Raw genomic sequence first — 19,730 nt, 5'->3', positions numbered from 1 at the left:
CAGGAGGGGGGGCAGTCAGGGGACAAGGAGCGGGGGGGTGGGGGGCTGGGAGTTCTGGGGGGGAGCTGTCAGGGGGCAGGAGTGGGGAGAGGGATCGGAGCAGTCAGGGGACAGGGAGCAGAGGGGTTTAGATGGGTTGGGAGTTCTGGGGGGGGCTGTCAGGGGGCAGGAGTGCGGAGAGGGATCGGAGCAGTCAGGGGACAGGGAGCAGAGGGGTTTAGATGGGTAGGGGTTCGGGGGGGGCTGTCAGGGGGTGGGGAGTGGTTGGATGGGGCGTGGGAGTCCCAGGGGTCTGTCTGGGGGTGGGGGTGTGGATAAGGGTTGGGGCAGTCAGGGGACAAGAGGCAGGGAGGCTTAGATAGGGAGTGGAGTCCTGGGGGGCAGTTAGGGGCAGGGGTCCCAGGAGGGGGCAGTCAGGGGACAAGGAACGGGGGGAGGGTTGGGGGTTCTGGGGGGGCAGGAAGTGGGAGGGGCAGGGGCGGGGCTCCTCCCGTCCTCTTTTTTGCTTGCTGAAATATGGTAACCCTAGTTTTCCAGCACCAGCAACACCCTCTGCTCTCCCATTTCCAGAAACAGTGTTTGGGGGTCCAGGTTTTTCACACTGCAGGACAGACTAGCCTGCCAAACACTTAATAAAACTACTATGCTTGGAAGATAGCGCATTTTTAATTATTTGAACTTTTTCAACGAGGACCCGCACTCGCTCTAAAGGGACGTGATTGGTGTCCTACCACATTCAAACAGCAATTGGATTGGATACTGCTTGTAGACAGTGTTCTCTTTCTGATGGTATGACATGGAACAGCACTTCATTTCATTTCACTTCGCCTTCATTCACCTCTTTCTCCTCCTCTCTCTGCGTGGGGCTCCTCAACTTTAATCTTTAATCTCCTCCTTTTCTGTTTTAGCTGAAAATTCATCAGAAATTCAGTTAAATCGTGCCCTTGAGAATTCAAACTTTTCCCCATTCAAGTCCCAATCCAGGACAGCACCTAGCATGTCCTTAAATCCCACCGACTTCCAGGATACTTAAGCACATACTTAAAGTCAAGCATGTGCCAAAGTGCCCAGCCTGAATAAAGCTATTTGCCTGTTTTGGGTCCTAAGGTAATAGGTGATAGCCTATAGAGGGGACATGTACTCTGAATGGCTTGTGGAGGGACAGACAAGGAAGCACCAAAAGCCAGATTGTCAAAAGTGGTCAGCTTCTGCAATCGAGGATGGATTTTCCAAAGAGTTCAGCTTCCATTTAGGTAATAAAATAAGTGGCAAGATTTTCAAATGAACTCAACAGGTTGGGTGGGAGGGCTTTGATAAGTCTGACCTGAGCGTCCCAGCAGGAGTTGCTGAGCACTTCTGAAAATCTAGCCTGCTGCGGGCTGAGCCCTGGCAAATCTGGCCTCCAGGTCCCTTGGAAAATCTGTCACCACAGTATCAACTTTAAAAGTCAGGCTCAAAAAGTAGTTTTTGCACCCTCAGTGAGCTCACAAATAACAAAGGATTTTGCTGAAACTTAAAAGAAAAATTCACCTTGGGGCAAACACTACACATGGGCATTTTCTGACCCCAAAACATGAATGTTTGAAAACATGAAGAACATGTGAACGGAGGTGGCTGTAATGTGTACTTTGCATCTTTAACTCTAATGGATGCAATTAAATGACTGCTATAATGAGTGAGAAGCTCATATGAGAGAGAGAGGGAACAAGATGGGAAAGGAAAGAAAATCCCAAGCAGCAATTTTAGTGAACTTCAAACTTTCCAAAGGAAAAGATTCTCCCCTGGCTTGAGGCTAAGCATGAACATGTTCATACCAGCTGAGTATTTAAGGTGCATTTGGAAGGCAAGTTTGGAAGACTAGATTTATTCTTAATTATGGAGCCATGCCCTCCCCTCGTATTACTGGATACCAGCCAGGCAAAGAGTGAGCCTATGATTATAAAAAAATGGGGGGGGAGGAGAGGCAGGGAGGGGCACCATATACATCCACTTGACAGTCATCCAAGCTAGAGACCCATTGCTATGATTGCTACCTCTGCTGCTGCTGACTGCAGCACCTTGGCTACTTCTGCTTTTGTAGGGTTACCATACGTCCGGATTTTCCCGGACATGTCCGGCTTTTGGGGGCTCAAATCCCCGTCCGGGGGGAAATCCCCAAAAGCCGGGCATGTCCGGGAAAATCGGGAGGTCAGCCGGGCCGGCGGGGAGCCGGGGGAGCTGGGCCGGCGGGGAGCCGGGTCGGCGGGGAGCCGGGCCGGCGGGGAGCCGGGCCGGCCGGGCCCGCGGGGAGCCGGGCCGACCGGGCCCGCGGGGAGCCGGGCCCGCGGGGAGCCGGGTCAGCCGGGCCCGCGGGGAGCCGGTCAGCCGGGGAGCCGGGAGGTGCGCCGGGCCGCCGGGGGCCGGCAGTGCTGGGCGGGCTGGGGGTGGTCGGCGGGGGCCGGCACCCCAGGGCCCGAGCCGACCCAGGCTGGAGCCGCCGGGGGGACAGCCTGGGCCACGCCTCCTCCCCCCACACCCCCCTTACCTGCTTCAGGCTTCCCGCGAATCAAATATTCGCGGGAAGCAGGGGAGGGGGCGGAGACTTTGGGGAGGGGGCGGGGTTGGGCGGGGTGTGTGGGCGGGGCTGGGGGCGGGGCCGGGGGCCGTGGAGTGTCCTCCATTTGGAGGCACAAAATATGGTAACCCTAGCTTTTGCCACCCTTTCTGCTGCTTTGGCTACTGACTTCAAATCTACTTGTGTTTTCACTGCTGCTGCTGCAGCTGCTCCTTCTGGTGCTTCCACCACCACTGCTGCAACTGCTGCTCCCTCTCGTGCTTCCACCACTACTTCTTCAGCTGCACCTTCTGGTGCTTCCACAACAGCTGCTGCAGCTGCAACTGCTGTTCTTTCTGGTGCTTCCACCACTGCTGCTTCCATACCTGCTGCAGCTGGTGGTGGTGCCGCTGTCTCCAGGGCCAGCTCTGGCTTTTTGGCTGCCCCAAGCAAAAAGAAAAAAAAAAAAAACGGGGTGGCCAGACCGGCAAAGCAAAAAAAAAAAAAAAAAACTGTGGCGTGGCCGGAGCGCGAGTGCAGGGGGACCGGCTTGGGGGGGGGTGGAGGGAGTGAGCGGGAGAGAGAGAGAAGGGGGTGGCTAGGGCTACAGCAGGGGCACTGCCACGCGGCCCCTCCCGCTGCGCCGCCTCCTACCACCTGCCGCGAGGGCTCCACTCCGGTCGGCGGGGAGGGAAGGAAGAGGACTGCCCTGCAGGGCGCTCTGGTTCTCCGCGCCGCCGCGCCCTACAGGGCGGCCGGAGCGGAACAAGAACAAAAAAAAAGCAAAAAAAAAAAAAAAGCTGCCGTGCCGCCCTAGGATTGGGCAGAATGCCGCCTCCAACAATCTGCTGCCCCAAGCACCAGCTTGCTCAGCTGGTGCCTGGAGCCGGCCCTGGCTGTCTCCAGAGTAACCAAGTGACTATTCAGCAAAATGCACCTCTCGGAGGACAGTACAGGCCTGCAGAATCTGAAGGATGGCCCTGATCCTTTTGGCAAAATATGAAAAAAAAAATCATCATGGTACTACGTTCAAAGCCATTGCCTGTCATTATAGCAAACAGCTGAGCGGAGGGAAGAAGGGGGCATGGAACCATGTTAGCTGGCAGGATAGTAAGAGTCAGAGGTTCCTCAAATTCCAGCATCATTGCTACACGGATCAGAGTCACTTAGGATTTGGGGCTTGATCTCAGTCCAGTAGCATAACCATTTACCAGATTTTTTTCAGTATTTTCACGTGAGGTGGCTTGGGAAGCATTCGGAGAGAGAGAGAGAAATGAAGGGAAGACTGGCTCATTTCCAAAATCTGTTTGCTCAAAATCACAGCAAAAAATCTCCCTTACCAGCAATTGAGTATGAGACCTGGGAACATAGAAACTGAAACGTGTGTTTTCCCAAACTGTCATACCCTTCTGTGTGTGAAGAGATGCCAAAGGATTGCCCCCATAGGCAGGAACCGTCAGGCACAAGTCAAGCAGTCATTGTATAGTCTTTGTCCAAAATTTCTGCCAAGGCACTTCACTCCTGGCCCACAACACTCCTTGCTGTTCCAATACTGGGCTCCCCACACAGCTCTGCCAATGCAGTCCTGCAGGATACTTTTAAAATATGGTGCTATTGGACTATGCCTTGGACTAGGATATTCCTTGTGGTGGCACTGGAAAATCATCAGCCCATATGGAAGAGGTTTTGACAATCAAATGACATTATTGGTAAAAATCTGTAACAGTGTAATACACATAACTGACATTTGCTGACATGAGTAGGCAGTTCCTGTCTCAAGCTTACCTTCTCTTCTTCAGGTTTCTTTTCATCGGCTATATCCAAACTATTGCATCTGATCTGTTGGAAAGGTCAGGTATCATGTTAGCTTGTAGCTAAAGGTGTCCAATCCACATAAAACATACTTATTATTAATTATAGTAGGAACATGTTGTCCCTATAACAACATACATTGAAAATATAATTTCTCTGAGGCTGTTGCAATCTAACTGCCAGTTACAGGAGCTGGTTTCTGCAATACAGTTGACAGTCCGTTTCAGGAATGCTAAATCCAGTCCAGGACACAGGGAGGACCTGTGTGGTGATGCTAAACGGCACAAGGTGTGTTTAGTTAATATGTGAGTAAAAGAGTCAGAGAGAGCCACAGGACCGGTCTGTGCCCAGCAGCCTAAAGAATCACTATTATATTCATGACAATCAAGCCCTATCTATTCTCCATCATGGTGGACATTGCAGCCACTAGACCAGCAACAACAAACAGACATCTAGTTTTTTATTTTTAAAAGAGCTCTTTCCAAGAGTGTGATCTATCACAGCAGTGCATATATAGGACTCCTGGGTCCTATAGCTGGCCCTGCCACAGACTGCCTGTGTGACCTTGGACAAATCACTTCCCCTCTTCCGGCTTCAGTTTCCCCATCTGTAAAATGGAAACAATGATAAAGGGCTAAATTCATTAACATTCACAAAGCCTTTGAAATACTGGCACGGAAAGTGGTCCAGAAAGGCAAAGGGTTATTATTTTCTCTATGTGCATTTTTCTACCACAGACTATAGTGTGTATTCTAAAAAGCAAATGATAAGTGTTTGGTTGCAAAATTGTATGTAAATTGCTTTGTCAAAGAATGATTGTCTTACGGGGATCAGCTTAAGGGAAAAATCCATTAAACAACAGTGGTAGAAAAAAATCTGGTTTTCCATTTGTGAAATGTCTGTAGCAGACTGCCGCCACAGTTGTACTACCAGCATCACAGAACTTGGACTCAACACAAGCAGAGACTTTTCACCAGGACCCCCAAGCTAACAACCCCAACACTTGTGAAAACTGGTCAGGAGGGTGATTTTATGTCTCATTCGACAGGGCGGTGGCGGGGACGGACACGACAATCATTCCCAAATAAGACTCAACAGACATTCTGACAGACTGTGGGATTTCCAATGCAAGCCCACTCAAGATACTGCAGGAAGGTCAGTGCCGGCTAGTCCCAGCTCAGGCACACTTCAAATATCACTACACAGGAATCTTGCAGCATTTTGCGTTATGAAATGGCGATGACATGATCACTCAGTGCCATTTAGCCGAGTGAACTAGAGAAGAAAACAAAAACAAGACTAAAGAAGCCATGAAAGAAAGGGCAGGAGGCTAAGAGCCAGGTACCGGAGAAGAAAATAGAGAAGGTGAAAAGTACAGGAAAGAAAGAAAAAAAAGAAGGAACAGGAGGAGACAGAGAGGTGGAGAAAGATTTAGGATAACAGATGAGAAAGGGAGAGAAAAGCAGGAGAAGAGAAAGAGAAAATCACCCCAGGAGACAGAGACAGTCATGCTTAGGCTATGTATATGCTGCAATCCAAGTTCTGATTGCAGCTTGGGCAGACATCCGTGTACTAGCTTTACCCACACTAGTGCTAATAAAAATAGCCGTGTAGATGTGCCGGCACAGGCTTCAGCAACGCCAGTAGGAACCCAGGTTCCGGGTAGACTTGTACAATATGTGCTGCCACATCTTCCTTGCTATTTGTAGAAATGCTAGAATGGGTAAAGCTAGGCAGGGATATCTACACAAACCACAGGCATAGCTTGGAGTGCAGCATACACATGCTCTGTGCTGTACTCAAGAGCTGGCAGGAGACCCAAAGGGCAAAAGCTGCCTGAATGACTCCTGCTGGATGCGTGTAAGTCACTCACTTACAGCGTAACTCCACTTTTAACAATCTATCTGAATATCTGCGACTGCTTCATTAAATAGTAGCCCTGTAGGTCTGCTGACAAGAACCTACTTCTCTCCCCTTTGGTAATTACCCCGAAGGCTGTCATGCTGACTGGCCAAGAAACACTGCAACAAGCAGCCTTTCATGATGCAAGCTTTACCTTTGAGCCTATCTGTTCACACGCAGCAGGTAAAGGAAGGCTGATGTCTACCTAACACCACCACCCCCAGCCACGTTTATGTTTTCCCACTGCCAAGACACACCCTCCCACCCCTCTCTCAGGGGGGTGAATATGAACTCATTAGAAAGACAGTCCCCTGCAACACTGCAGAAGGAACGGGAAACGGCCCACCTCTCCCACTGCACACAGAAAAATAGGGTGGATACCAACTGTGACTATTCACAGATAGTCTAGCTGTGACTGAACACGCCGCAAGAAAGAGAGATATAGCCGGATTCTACAAACATGAGGAGAGAAGCTTGGCTTTGGGGTTAAGGGCCTGGACTGAGATTCAGGATACAGGCTTCCTGTGATACCATGGGCAAATCACTTAATCTATACCTGTTTCCCACCTGTAACATAACTAATAATGGGTATGTCTACACTGCAATTAAAAACTCATGGCTGGCCTGTGCCAGCCGTCTTGAGCTTGCAGGGCTTGGGTTAAGAGACTATTTAATTGCAGCATAGACTAGAGCCCTGTAGTGGAACTGAGATCTCGTGGGTCCCGCAGGACCCACTGCCATAATAGCGGGAGCAGGTAAAATGTACTTTGTTGCGGGTGGGATTGGGTGGCCAAAAAAAACAGACTTCGGTAATTGGCGGGAAAACACAATCTCTCATCAGTTTGTTATAAATAGAATTTCAGCGATGTAAAGCAAGTTTTTCTTTTTTTTTAAATAAAGGTTTTAATACTTGAATTTAAAAGGCGGATAGAAGGAGATTTGATGTCTATTATAACAGGAGTTAAAGTATTTTTTTTTACATGGTGCAAACAAGATTTATTTTATTCTTTTAGTGATAAAAATTTTGTCTGAATTCCGTGTATATATATAAAATATATTAACTGACCATGCGGTTTTTCTTTGTTTGTTTTGGGGGGGATTCGATCTCTCTTGCGGCATTTGCAGGATTTAAGATTTTTGCATATGGGAGCGGGATAAAAATGCAAGAAACAATGCAGGAGTGGGTACTACAGGGTGGGACGGGGGTAGAATTAAAAAAATAGTCCCATACAGGGCTCTAGTACAGACGTTTGGGCTTGGGCTGGAGTCCGGCCTCGGGCTGGAGTCCGGGCTCTAGGATCCTGTGAGGTGGGAGGGTCCCAGAGCTTGGACTGGAGCCCAAGTGTCTACACAGCAATTAAACAGACCCTTAGCCTGAGCCCGAGTCAGCTGGCATGGGCCAGCCGTGAGTGTCTATATTATATTATATTGTTTTGCCCATGTTAAAAATTCTTACCACTGTTTCATTGAGAAGCTCTAGTGCCTCAATGCTTCGGAGCAGGGACTTGTAATTTAGCAGGGAGGTCACACTGGTTCAGGGCTGTGCCTTTTGCCGTCCCTGTAAAATTCACCCAAATTTGGCCGAGTTATAAGCCTCTGTAAAATCACAGTTCAAACATTCTCATTGGAGATTTGAGAGCGCTTGGAGCTAAATTCTCTTCGGAGTGTTTGATTTTGCAACTTTAATGTTCTTTTAATATAGGTTTTTAAATGTAATTTACCAAAACAATAGCCAGTGACCTTTAGTGACATCTAAACCTGTCCCAGGTTTCCTTCCAGAGTTTGGAGACAAACAAAAGCTTTAGAGAAATGATATATTATGACATGCACACATTCAGCCACTGCATGGCAAACTCTGCTGACGGGGTTAATTCATTTCAAAAGTTAGCTGTTGGTCTGCAGAAACAAGGAGGAGATTCATGCAGTTGCAGAGCATGGCTGGTTCAAGCAATGAATATGAATGAAAGGCCCAAGATTCAGCAAGCAAACTTCTCTCCTGCCCCAAATTCCCATGAAATGCCAGATGAGAAGAAGGGTCGTTCATATGCCCCAGGCAGAGCTCCACTAGGATTGGTGTCATCTCCCCTCTAGCATCTGGGCCCAGCTGACAGTCACAGCATTAGGACTTTAACAGTGTAGAAAGCAGAGCAAGGTAGGAGAAATAAAGCAGAGGTGGCAAGTTAGCAGTATTGCTGCTTTGAGACTGTAGAAATTTTGACCCATCAGATATTCTCTTCTGTATTATGTTATTATCCAACTCAGTCATAGAGCTTGGGTCATTAAACAATACTGATGGGAATGCTGTGGAGAACTCCAGCCACCTATCATTATATCACTGAATTGCGTCTTTGATCTCTGTGGTCAGAAATATCTGATTTATATCACACTTTAATAGCTCCCAAAGAACCTTAAAAAAAGTTACCATAATGCTTATGGGAGAACTCTTGAAAAGCCAAGGTAATCATTGACAAAAACAGAACTTCTAACTTCAGAAACTTCTAATTAACAAGAGGGTCCTCTGTAACATGCTACCTTCCCCACGACAACTACCCAAGTGACAGGCAGATTTCTACCTCTGAGATGAAGATTTCTATCCACAAGTCTGACAAGAGAAGGATGGAAATGCGTGTCACTTCTTGATCGTCCCAAGATAGCCTGCGGAGATGAAAAAGAAAGAAAAGGTCAGGCTGAAGCATGCGTGTGCCTGTTCTGGGGATATACCCCATGTGTAAAAGAGAGCTTCCTTCTTAGTATGGCCCCTCCTACTTCATCAGGAGTCGTCGTCTTTTCTGTTCCTATGAAGTAGGATACATTCATAAGTCTGGACATGCAGACACGTAGCAAGTCCAGAAACACACAAAGGATGTCCAGGTGTAATAGGAGAAGGTTGTGAATTCAAAAATCTACCTTCTTCTCTCTACTACTAAAACCAGATAACCAGTGGAATTCAGCACACCTAAATGGGGACCCCATAAAGGGCATATATCCTACAGAAGGGACCTTTCTTGTAAAAATCTGTCACAGTCCAGCCCTCTCCCAAAACAACACCTACAAATTATCTGATGGGGTATTTTTTATTTGCCAATCTCCAGTAAAACGGGATGAAAACAAAGTATTCTGATTCCTTATGCTGCTGAGACCAAAATGGTAAAGAGTAGTATAGTTATGATGAAGGGAAATCAAGACAGGCTTACATATGACAAGAAATTGCAAAAGCTAGACAATTTCACTTAGAAAAATGGAGAGTTAGAGGGGCTTTGACAGTGGTCTTACTGAAAACAGATCAGATCTTTTGTGTAACAGACACAGTATAAGAAAAAAGGGTCACTCAGTGAAACTAAAGGCAGGGAAATTTAGAACAAATTGAAAGGGCAGAAAAGCTGAATCCTGTTAAGGATCATTTAAAGAGCTCCCATTATGATTGCTCCCATTATAAATGCTCTCTACCATCCAGGCCCATAAAAAGGTGAACTAAGAGTATGTCTACAGAGTTACAGCGCTGGCAGTTACAGCACCGCTCAGAGAGCGCTGAAGGGAACCCGCTGTTGTGTGTTCACACTGTCAGCTGCCTGTGCAATAGTGTATTCACACTTGCGGCACTTGCAGCAGTATTCGGAGTGGTGCACTCTGGGCAGCGATTCCATAGAGCATCTCTTTCTCTTCTGCCACTAAGAGTTGTGGGAAGACGGAGGGGGTCGTGGAGCATCCTGGGTCCTGTCCCATTGCTCCGTGATGCATCACTTCACATCCCAGCAATCCCTGTGCTTCCGTCCACATTTGGCGCCATCTTTTAATGGTTTGTGTACTGTGCCCTCTGCCGCTTCGGTCTGCAGGAATGGATCCCGCACTGTTGACCAATATGCTGCTCACTCTCACCAACACATCACAAGTGGCAGTGAAGTTATTCCTTAAACTACAAAGGCAAGAGGAGTAAGACATTGATCTCGCCACGTGTGGTAGCTACAACATGAGATTGCTTGTGGCATTCACGGTGGTGCTGACCACAGTGGAATGCTGCTTTGGGGCTTGGGAAACAAGCACTGAATGGTGGGATCACACCATCATGCACGTCTGGGATGACAAGCAGTGGTTGCAGAACTTTCGGATGAGGAAAGCCACATTCATGGTACCGTGTGATGAGCTCGCCCCAGCCCTGTGGTGCAAGGACATGAGAATGAGAGCTACCCTGCCACTGGAGAAGCGCGTGGCGATTGCAGTGTGGAAGCTCGCTACTCCAGACTGCTACCGATCGGTCACTAACCAGTTCGGAGTGGGAAAGTTGACCATTGGACGCATGTTGATGGAAGTGTGCAGGGCCATTAATCACATCCTGCTCCAAAAGACCGTGATTCTGGGCAACGTGCGTGACATTGTGGATGGCTTTGCACAAATGGGCTTCCCTAACTGCGGAGGGGTGATAGATGGCACGCACATTCCAATTCCGACACCAGACCACCTACCCACCGAGTCCATCAATCAGAAGGGGTATTTTTCAATGGTTCTCTAGGCGCTTGTGGATCACTGTGGGTGTTTCACGGACATTAACGCAGGCTGGTCCAGAAAGATGCATGATGCACGCATCTTTCAGAACACTGGCCTGTTCAGAAAGCTGCAAGCAGGGACTTTCTTCCCGGACCAGAAGATAACCGTAGGGGAAGTCGAAATGCCCATTGTGATCCTGGGAGACACCGCCTATCCCTTAATGCCTTAGCTTCTGAAGCCATACAAGGGGCACCTTGACAGCAGCAAGGAGTGGTTCAACAACAGGCTGAGCAAGTGCAGAAGGGCTGTTGAGTGTGCTTTTGGCCGTTTAAAGACCCGCTGGCGCTGCCTATATGGGAGGCTGGACCTGGCCAATGACAATATTCCTATGCTTATAGCCGTGTGCTGCAGCGGGTACAGACTGCGCCAGGAAGTTGATAAGAGTGTGTTGGCATTGTCTGGGGGGCACACGGAAAAGAGTTTGGGGATAGCAGCTACAGGGGAGGGCGGGCGCAGAGCTGCTCGGTTTGTAGTGCTAGTAGTGCCTGGAGCATGTCCGCTTGGCGCTCCATTACATTTAAGAGCCACTCCCTGGCTTCTTCCTGGTGTGCCGCATTCTCCTTTCAGTCCCTCTTCTCACTGTCCCGCCACTCCTTCAAGTCTTGTTTTTCGGTGGCGGAGTGCATCATGACCTCATGCAGAAAGTCCTCTTTTAGTTCTTCGTGGCCGCTTTCTAATTCTCCGCAGCCATTTAGCCGGCGATAACAAAGAGGGAGGTTGGACTCCCAAGATCAGATCGGTGAAACCAAAAGGCAACATTTTACAGAAGCAGTATTGTTTGCACTGTAGGGGGGGCCTCAATCATTCCTGTCCCCACATTTTCCACAGACTCTGTTCATTATGGAAAATATCTCGCTGCTGAGGGTGAGCAGGGAATCAAAGGAGGGTCTTCTCCAAGACTGCACCTTCTGCCCTGGCCCTTGTGGCTCGCCTGTATGCAGCAATGGTCCCCACTTAGTGACGGCAGAGTAGCACGGGAAAGTTACCCTGAATGGGGCAAGAAAAGCAGCTCTGCCAAAGAACCTGCGGCAGCGGATTGCCCTGTAACTCCATGAGAGTTTCCTGGAGATCTCTGAGGCACATTCCCGTGAAGTGAGGGAGTCAATCAACACCCTGTTCTGCCGCTCAGACTAGGCACGTGGTGGTACACGCATCATACAGACACAAGCCTGCTTTCTGCAACCCTCCTCCCCCCAACAATGCGCTTCAGCGATTCCCAAAATCACAGCCACTTACCAGGGGCCTTCTCTCCTGTTTGCGCTTCGCCAAGATCCGACTGCTGTGACTGGCTACCCTCCTCTGGGGTAGGGAAGAGCTCCGGGTTGCATGCATCTCAGACCTCCAATCCATCCTCTGCCTCTGAGTCCCCCTCCCCATCCTCATCCAAGATTTCCTCCTCCTGGCTCGGTCCACTCTCGACTGGCACGCGAGACACCGAAGTATCCACAGTGGCCTTCGCAGTGGAGGTGGGGTCTTCACCGAATATTGTGTCCAGCTCTTTGTAGAACCGACAGCTCATGGGGGCAACACCAGAGCAGCAGTTTGCCTCCCGCACCTTGCGTATTTTGGATACGCATTCCGTAGCTCCTTCTCTTTGACCCTGCACTGCCATGTGTCCCGGCCATGGCCCCTTTCTGTCATGCATCGTGAAATCTGTCCATAGGTATCGTAATTCCTATGACTGGAGCGCAGCTGGAACTGGACAGCTTCCTCTCCCCAAATGCTGATGAGGTCCAGCAGCTCGGCATTGCTCCATACAGGGGATCACAGTGCTGTAATCGACCAGGGTGTCTATACTGGCACCGCACCTCCCATCGGGGTGGTTTTTTTACAGCGCTGCAACTGCTCAGTTTCTGCGCACTAAGTGGCTTGGCAGTGTGTACACCTCGGGAGTTACAACGCACAAAGCTGCTTTACTGCACAGAAACTTGCCAGTGTAGATAAGGCCTAAATCAGATACATGCATGAAATCAAAATCTCCATCCTTTTATGACAAAGCCCACCTTGTCAAGCATTTTAGAGAGCCATGGCAGGTCAGTCAGGTTAGAATTGTCTACAATTGGCACTCCCATAACTGTGACATTCTTTTTGAGGGCCGCTCATCTACACACTACCTATCATTTTGGTGCCTGTGGAAAGGAATCTGATGGGACTGTCATGCTCTGTCCTCTTATCCATATATGTTTCCGTTCCTCAGATAACTGGTTTGATGGGTTTGCAACCTGTATTTCACCCATATAGTTTACTAATTCATAAGAACTTTCATTCTCTGGTGCATTTTAGGAATTTTGCAAACTTGAATAGTGCTTATAGCCTTGTCAGCCATCTAACCCAATGATTAAACAAAATCACCTTAAAGGAAAAGCCTTGTTTAATATTGAAACACAAATGTTAAACTGCAAAACATTAATGTTTAAAATGATGGTTACACTAATAGTAGAGCCAGGACAGAAGCTGCTTTGTTCTGTTGGAAATTAGCCTCAGTGATGCTGTCCCAAGTGATGTAACTTGTGTAGCGATATGGCAGACACCATGAAGTAGCTCCAAAACACCAACTAGTGCTTAAAATTCTATTTACTAAAGGTCAAATCCCTGACACCGTGCACAGCCCAACACTGCCCTGGGATTCCACAGGTCCATGTGGGGGTGAAGGAAAGAAATTTCCCCCCCGCCCCCCTCCCCCCGGCAAGAGTAGCAGTGCTCTACAGCTGCTATTGCAGCCTCAGAGCTGCAATAGTATCCGCAACTGCTTTTGGGTCTGATCTTTGTCTACTTAGACAGTAAGCTCCTCAGGTCAGAGACCGTGTTTTGAAGTCAATGGGAGTTTTGCCACCAACTTCCATGCAAGCGGGGTTGGACTGTATTTCATATGGCACTGTAGCAGTGCGAGCACTCAGCCCTGCGGCGCCTCCTGCTGGTCTTCTCTGGGAATTAGCATTTCCAGCCTCCGGAGCGCCCTCTGCAGGCCGGTGTCCCACTGCCGCTTGGCCCCCGTGTCCCTCCCAGGACTCCGGTGCCCCTTTATCTGGGGTGCTGCCCCCTGGCAGTAACCCCTCAGTCTCAGGGTCTCCTCTCCCCGGGGAACCCCTACCCCCATCTTGCCTCAGTCGTAGGCTACTGCCAGTCAACAACTAGCCCCCACTCCCTGGGGCAGACTGCAGTATAAGCCATTCCTCACAGGCAAGGGGGTTTTGGACCTGCTGCCTTTCTCTGCAACCCAGTACCTCTGTGGGGTCTTGGACAAGGCCCTGCAGCCTGGGGAGTTGCCAGCCTTGAGCTACCCAGCCCCTCTGGCCTTTCCCCAGCCCTGCCTTACTCTAGGTACCCTGAGCTTCCCAGAAGCCAGGCCCCTCTCTCTCTGAAAGCAGAGAGAGACTGTCCATGCTTCTGGCCCACTGCCCTCTTATAAGAGCCAGCTATGCCCCGATTGCACTGGCTACAGCTGTGGCTGCTTTCCCCATCAGCCCAGCTTTCCCCCTACCACAGCCCCCTCCCAGGGCTGTTTTAAGCCCTTCAGGGCAGGACCGGGGTTACTGCCCCGCTACAGGCACCAAAGTCCATACATACAGTGCTCAAGAAGAAAAATACTGTTTTACCCACTCCTGAAATGCAGCCACTTCTGGAGGGGAATGTTATGCTTGTTTACCACTAACGCTACACAACAGTTTAGGAGAAGTAGTAAAGAACAACATGACAAAAACCAACCCTGCTCATATTGTCGAAATGTTTATTTGTGAATCAATGATAAAAATGTGCCAAAATTGCTATGTATTTTATTCAATCAGCTCTAATAACTGAAAAATATAGAGCTAACTCAGGGCAGCCAGAATGTAATTGACATAGCTGCAATTTAATGAATTCTTGCAGAAATGTCTATGGGGTCTTCTTTAATCACTGCAAATGATCAGAGATTTATTGGGGGAGGGCAGGAAGCAAGCAAAGCTTTTCTGGGTCATAAGAAAGCACTAATCCAAGACCTATAATCCAATGAGAAAGTGGATTACTTAAGGAAAAGACTCCGTCTCTATAGTGAACGTTTTCTCTACCCTTCAAGATAAGCCAATAAGTTCAGATGAAATGTTAACAGCCGTGAAACTTTGCCAGAATCTATGATTTTCAAATTAGTATTTTTTGGAAGTTACAAAAGAAAATGGTAATTTGTCTATTCTTGCTCTGTTGCATTGCGTAGATATTGCTGCACTTCACTTCCAGCCCAGGGCAAAACTTGGGCTATACTAAAATCCCAAAGGAAAACCCACTCATGGTATTTCCAACGCAAGCCAAGGAGCAGAAAAACTCTCACAAGAAAGACAGTTCTCAGGAGATTCCCAGACCAAAACCTCTGGATAAACATCTGAAATGCTTAAGGTTCAGTAAGAAATTGGCCTTTTCTACTGCACCTCTCACACAGATCCTTCATACGCTGCTTGTCCATTTAGGTTGTACAGTCTTGGGGGCAGGGACCATGAATTTATGCATTTGTGCAATGCCAGCACTATCAGACATTGAGGCTGAGCCTTTTGGGCGCTGCTGCGATATAAATCATAACCTGATGCCATGGGCCAGGACTAAACAATGGGACCTTCTTGTCCCATCAGCCCGCACCAGTCCAGGTATCAAGTATTGGTGTCAAATTCAGCAAACAGGTGAGTTTTAATACATGAAAATTCATTCGACATGGTGCATCCAAGTGATCAGAGAGCAGCAAGTGAAACACATGGACCAAGTCAAATTAGAACAAAAATGAAAAAAGTCTATGGGAAAAAAATCATCTGTGTATCACTCTTTTCCCACCTCTTAACTACAGAGTGCTGGTCCATCCAACCATACACTACATCTCTAAATTAGAGACGGTCTAAACAAACACTACTATTGATGAGAGCAGCCCAGAAAGAGTCCCAGAGGGATCAGTCTTGTGCTAATCCTAGTTTGACAAAAAAATTCCTGTGGAGACAAAACTGGTTTGGGCATCCTAACGCTGAGCTAAAATCCCACTCTTTCCCCCTTGTATAAAGCAGGCAGTCTCACAAAGAATCAAACCGTAGATTATCTTCAGGGTTATTGTGATTCGACTATGAGCTTTCTCGTCAGGCTGCCAATGGGGAAGGAGAGAGAGAAAGCTTTCTGAATCAGGCTGTTATCATTTATACCACATTACAATCCAAAATGAAAAACGACTTGCTCCAGATTTGATAGAATAAAGCATCTTGAGATGCAATAGAAGTACCCAATTTTCAATAAAGATATTAAACCTAAGCTTCAAAAAAAAAAGGGGGAATAATTACATCGTTTTTTGCTTTGAGTTTTAATGTTAAAAGTGTCAATTTATAAAACTAGGTGAACAGCCACAATTCATAAACAGACTGCAGCTAATTAGGCCCCTTTTGATCCTTTATTTTGCCTAGAAGCTTATTTAAGAACTTTACACAAAACTCAAGGTTTCGGCACACTTGTGCACTGGGGGAGGGAAGGAGGGCTCAGCAGGGCATAATTCTTTATGCTGTTTGCTTAAGGTAGACATCTCATCATTTCCTAAACCATACACTACCATCCCGAAAACCAGCGAACACTTTCTAGCAGTGAGATCTGCTATTATTTGAGATCTTTGGATGGGAGGCATTATAGAGTTTTATTATAAATAATAAAGGATTATTATTAATAGTATGATTTTCCATACACACGTTCTCAATCTGAATGATTTTAGATTAAGAAAACAAGACAGAACTCATGTCAAGTCTTAAGAAGAGCTCAGAGCGTATATGTCTCCTCCGGAACAGGCTGCCTCTGAGAACAAACTGGCTGCTGACTCTACCCAGTGGCGGCATTCTTAGAAATGTAAAGGTGCAGTGTAGAAAGAAGAAAAGAGTTGCAGTTTCATAGATTTAGATTATAGTGTAGTCTTCCAAATGAAGAGATGGAAGCCCTCTCACTTTGGACACCTAATACTAAACTATCAAATAGAGTGTAGGGGCCAAATTCTGTTCTGTTTCACCATGCAAATCTGGAATAACTCCAAGAAAAATGATGGCTTTACTCTGGATTTACACTGAAGTAAAAGAGTGTAAAATTTGGCTTTAGTGGGCTAGACAAGATGGGACCCTATAGGACTTTTCCACCTGTAATTTTGTGGCTATACTATATCACACCATCTTTTTTCTTTCCATGATGGGATCCTCCAAGACCTGCCTCAGAGATCTCAGGGTCTCCCATCACCCTATTCCCAATTTTCCCCTTTGTTCTCTCTGGCCCACACAGACAGACACACTGCTCCTGAACTGAGATTTGTAGCAGGAGAGACAGGATTGACAGTCATGAGCTCCTGTTTCTGGAGTTCTAGGAGACTCGCCACAGCAGCAGATACATGACACCTTCCTTGCCTTGCCGCAGTAGGAAGCAGAATCATCAGGCACAATGGATGTACAGTAGTCTGGCTCCCACAAACACATCTGGAGGGCCAGTGGAGCCAGAGTGACTCAAGGGCAACGGTCTCAACTCATTAAAGCAGCTGTTCGTTGAGTTAACTCCTGGGCTGAGTAGAGGATTTTTTTGTGTCTTACTTCATCACTGAGAATAAAATGTGGGGTGAAAACAATGAGGTTACACAAATATTAGCTGCTATGTTGCAACAGGAAGATGCTTACGAGAAAGAGGAATTTCAAAAGAGATTGGAGTTCCTGGGAATTGCAACTGGCAGGAACTCTTTCTTTTCAGCCCAGGCTCATCTACAGGTCAGACAGTTAACAAAGCAAGTCTAGGCATTGCCAGAGACCAGTCCAACTGGGAGGAAAACCTCAAGCCATCCATCCCCTAGACCTAGTGTCACAACTGTGAATTCTGTGTAAAATTGCCCACGCCAAAGACTTCCAGATGACCAGGCAAAGAGTAACAATAGATATGGAATTGCACCCAGGTATGTTAAAGCATAAGCCTGAGAGTCTGGACTTCTGGGCGCTTAGCTGTTGGCTTCCGGGGGGGGGGGGGGGGAGGGGAGGAGAGACAATACTCTCAGACTCTGTGTGATCGTGGGGCATTCACTCAGGTCCAAATTTTACAGGTATTTAGGAGTTTCTCCACTCAGCAATGCAAGCCCTACGTGATTTAGGAGCCTAAGTCACTTTCCAAAGTAACTTAGGCACGTAGAAGCCTAAGTCTCATTGAAAGCCAATGAGAATTAGGCTCCTAAGTCATTTTGAAGTTAGGCTCCCAAGTCACTTAGGTGTTGTAATGCTGAGCAGAACAACACTTAAATATCTTTAAAAGTCTGGGCTCAAGCATCTCTGAGTCTTTGTTTCCATAAAATGGGGGAGAGACATGCCTGTATCACAGGGAGGAGGGGGGATTGAGGGTTAGGTTTAATGCATTAATGTCTGTAAAACACTTTGAGAGCCTTTGATTAAGGTGCTAGAACAAGGCAGTGCTATTGTTAAGGAGCTGTTGCTTCAGCCTGAGCCTAAGAACTGTAGGTGTGAGAGAGAGCCCAAATCCTCATCCGTCTTCCGTCTTTGGAACAGAAAGGGAGGTGCTAAACCCCTCCCGCTCCAACCCAATTGTAAAATAAGACCAGTCCCACTTCTCTTGGCCGCTGCAAGTCTTCTGCCCCCACCCACCTTCTTTGACCCTAGAGACTCTCTCAGTATTGCCCAACTGAGCATGCATAAATTCACACCACCCTCTGCTTGGGCTGCAGCATCAACCCATGCCCACCTCTGCTGCTTCCTAGATTGAGGGAGGATATCTTGGGGAGCAGCAGGGAGGTTCCATGCATCAGGGGGAGGGACAAGTTGGGACTCACTCCTTCCAAGAGTCTAGCTCTAGCCAATCTCTCTCCCTCTTCCCCAACACAGTGCCCCCTATACAGTGAACCTATCATTCTGAAAAAAGAAGAACAGGAGGACTTGTGGCACCTTAGAGACTAACAAATTTATTAGAGCATAAGCTTTCGTGGACTACAGCCCACTTCCACGAAAGCTTATGCTCTAATAAATTTGTTAGTCTCTAAGGTGCCACAAGTCCTCCTGTTCTTCTTTTTGCGGATACAGACTAACACGGCTGCTACTCTGAAACCTATCATTCTGAAGTTATAACACCCCTCAGAATTAGCCAACTAAATCTTGGAGTGCGAGTGCATCAGTGTTCCCATCCGAAGGACCCAGTCCCAGAACAGAGATCCTTATCCAAACCACAGCCCAGCCCCATCTCAGGTCTTTGCCCACCTCCCCTCTCCTACAACATGAATGTTTTCATTTTAACCCTATTTACAATCCCGTCGGGTGTATAACATTTTATAATTTATCATTCAGATACTGAACAACAACTCTCAGCCACCATTCATCTCTCATGGGTTCCACATGTCCAGACAGAGCAATCCTCTCAGCTTCCAGAGCCCCCGTCCCCAGGTTGTACAATGCCCTGGCTTTCTAGACACCCCCAGTTCCAGGCTACACAATATTCTGACTTTCCAGAGCCCCTGTCCTATTCTGTGCAACCCTCTGACCTTCCAGACATCCTAGTCCCTCTCCTGGAATCTTTCGAAAAATTGATCTTCCTCACCCCAATCAGAAGCTGTCCTGCCTTGTTATTTTACTGCCTTTCTTCTTGTCTTCTTCAGGGACATCTGCTAAATCAGTCTTCACCAGGAAGAGCAGGAGGACACAGAGAAGAAGGTACCTGTAAGAAGGCAGTAGAGTTATTTAGTCTCTTATGCTATGGATTACAATATTAATTATTTAAAAGCAACAATCAGTACAAGCCATTTAGACAGCATGAGAGATGGTGGTGGCTACTTTAATTTATTCGCCTTGTCATTTCATATAGGTATTGCCTTCCAGATGCTGGCAGCTAAGCACTTTCACACAGCAATTCTGTTTTGTGAATAGAGTGAGACCTAAAAGCTCAGGTTAAATATGAGAGAGACAAGGTGGATGAGGTAATATCTTGTATT

At 47.6% G+C, this 19,730-nt stretch overlaps 1 long non-coding RNA gene across 1 annotated transcript; it reads right to left on the bottom strand.

The window, feature by feature from the left end:
• Positions 1-606: 606 nt before the first annotated feature.
• LOC135972919 (uncharacterized) lies at positions 607-19,458 on the bottom strand. Its single transcript, XR_010589539.1, has 3 exons — positions 19,340-19,458; positions 4,319-4,372; positions 607-908 (listed from the first exon to the last, which is right to left on the bottom strand). It is a non-coding gene; the product is annotated as an uncharacterized LOC135972919 (long non-coding RNA).
• Positions 19,459-19,730: the final 272 nt, after the last annotated feature.

The sequence above is a fragment of the Chrysemys picta genome, chromosome 7 (genome assembly GCF_011386835.1).
Source record: "Chrysemys picta bellii isolate R12L10 chromosome 7, ASM1138683v2, whole genome shotgun sequence".
NCBI lineage: Eukaryota > Metazoa > Chordata > Testudines > Emydidae > Chrysemys > Chrysemys picta.
The sequence above is the reverse complement of the archived record's forward strand: the minus strand, read 5'-3'. Positions and strand labels throughout refer to the sequence as shown.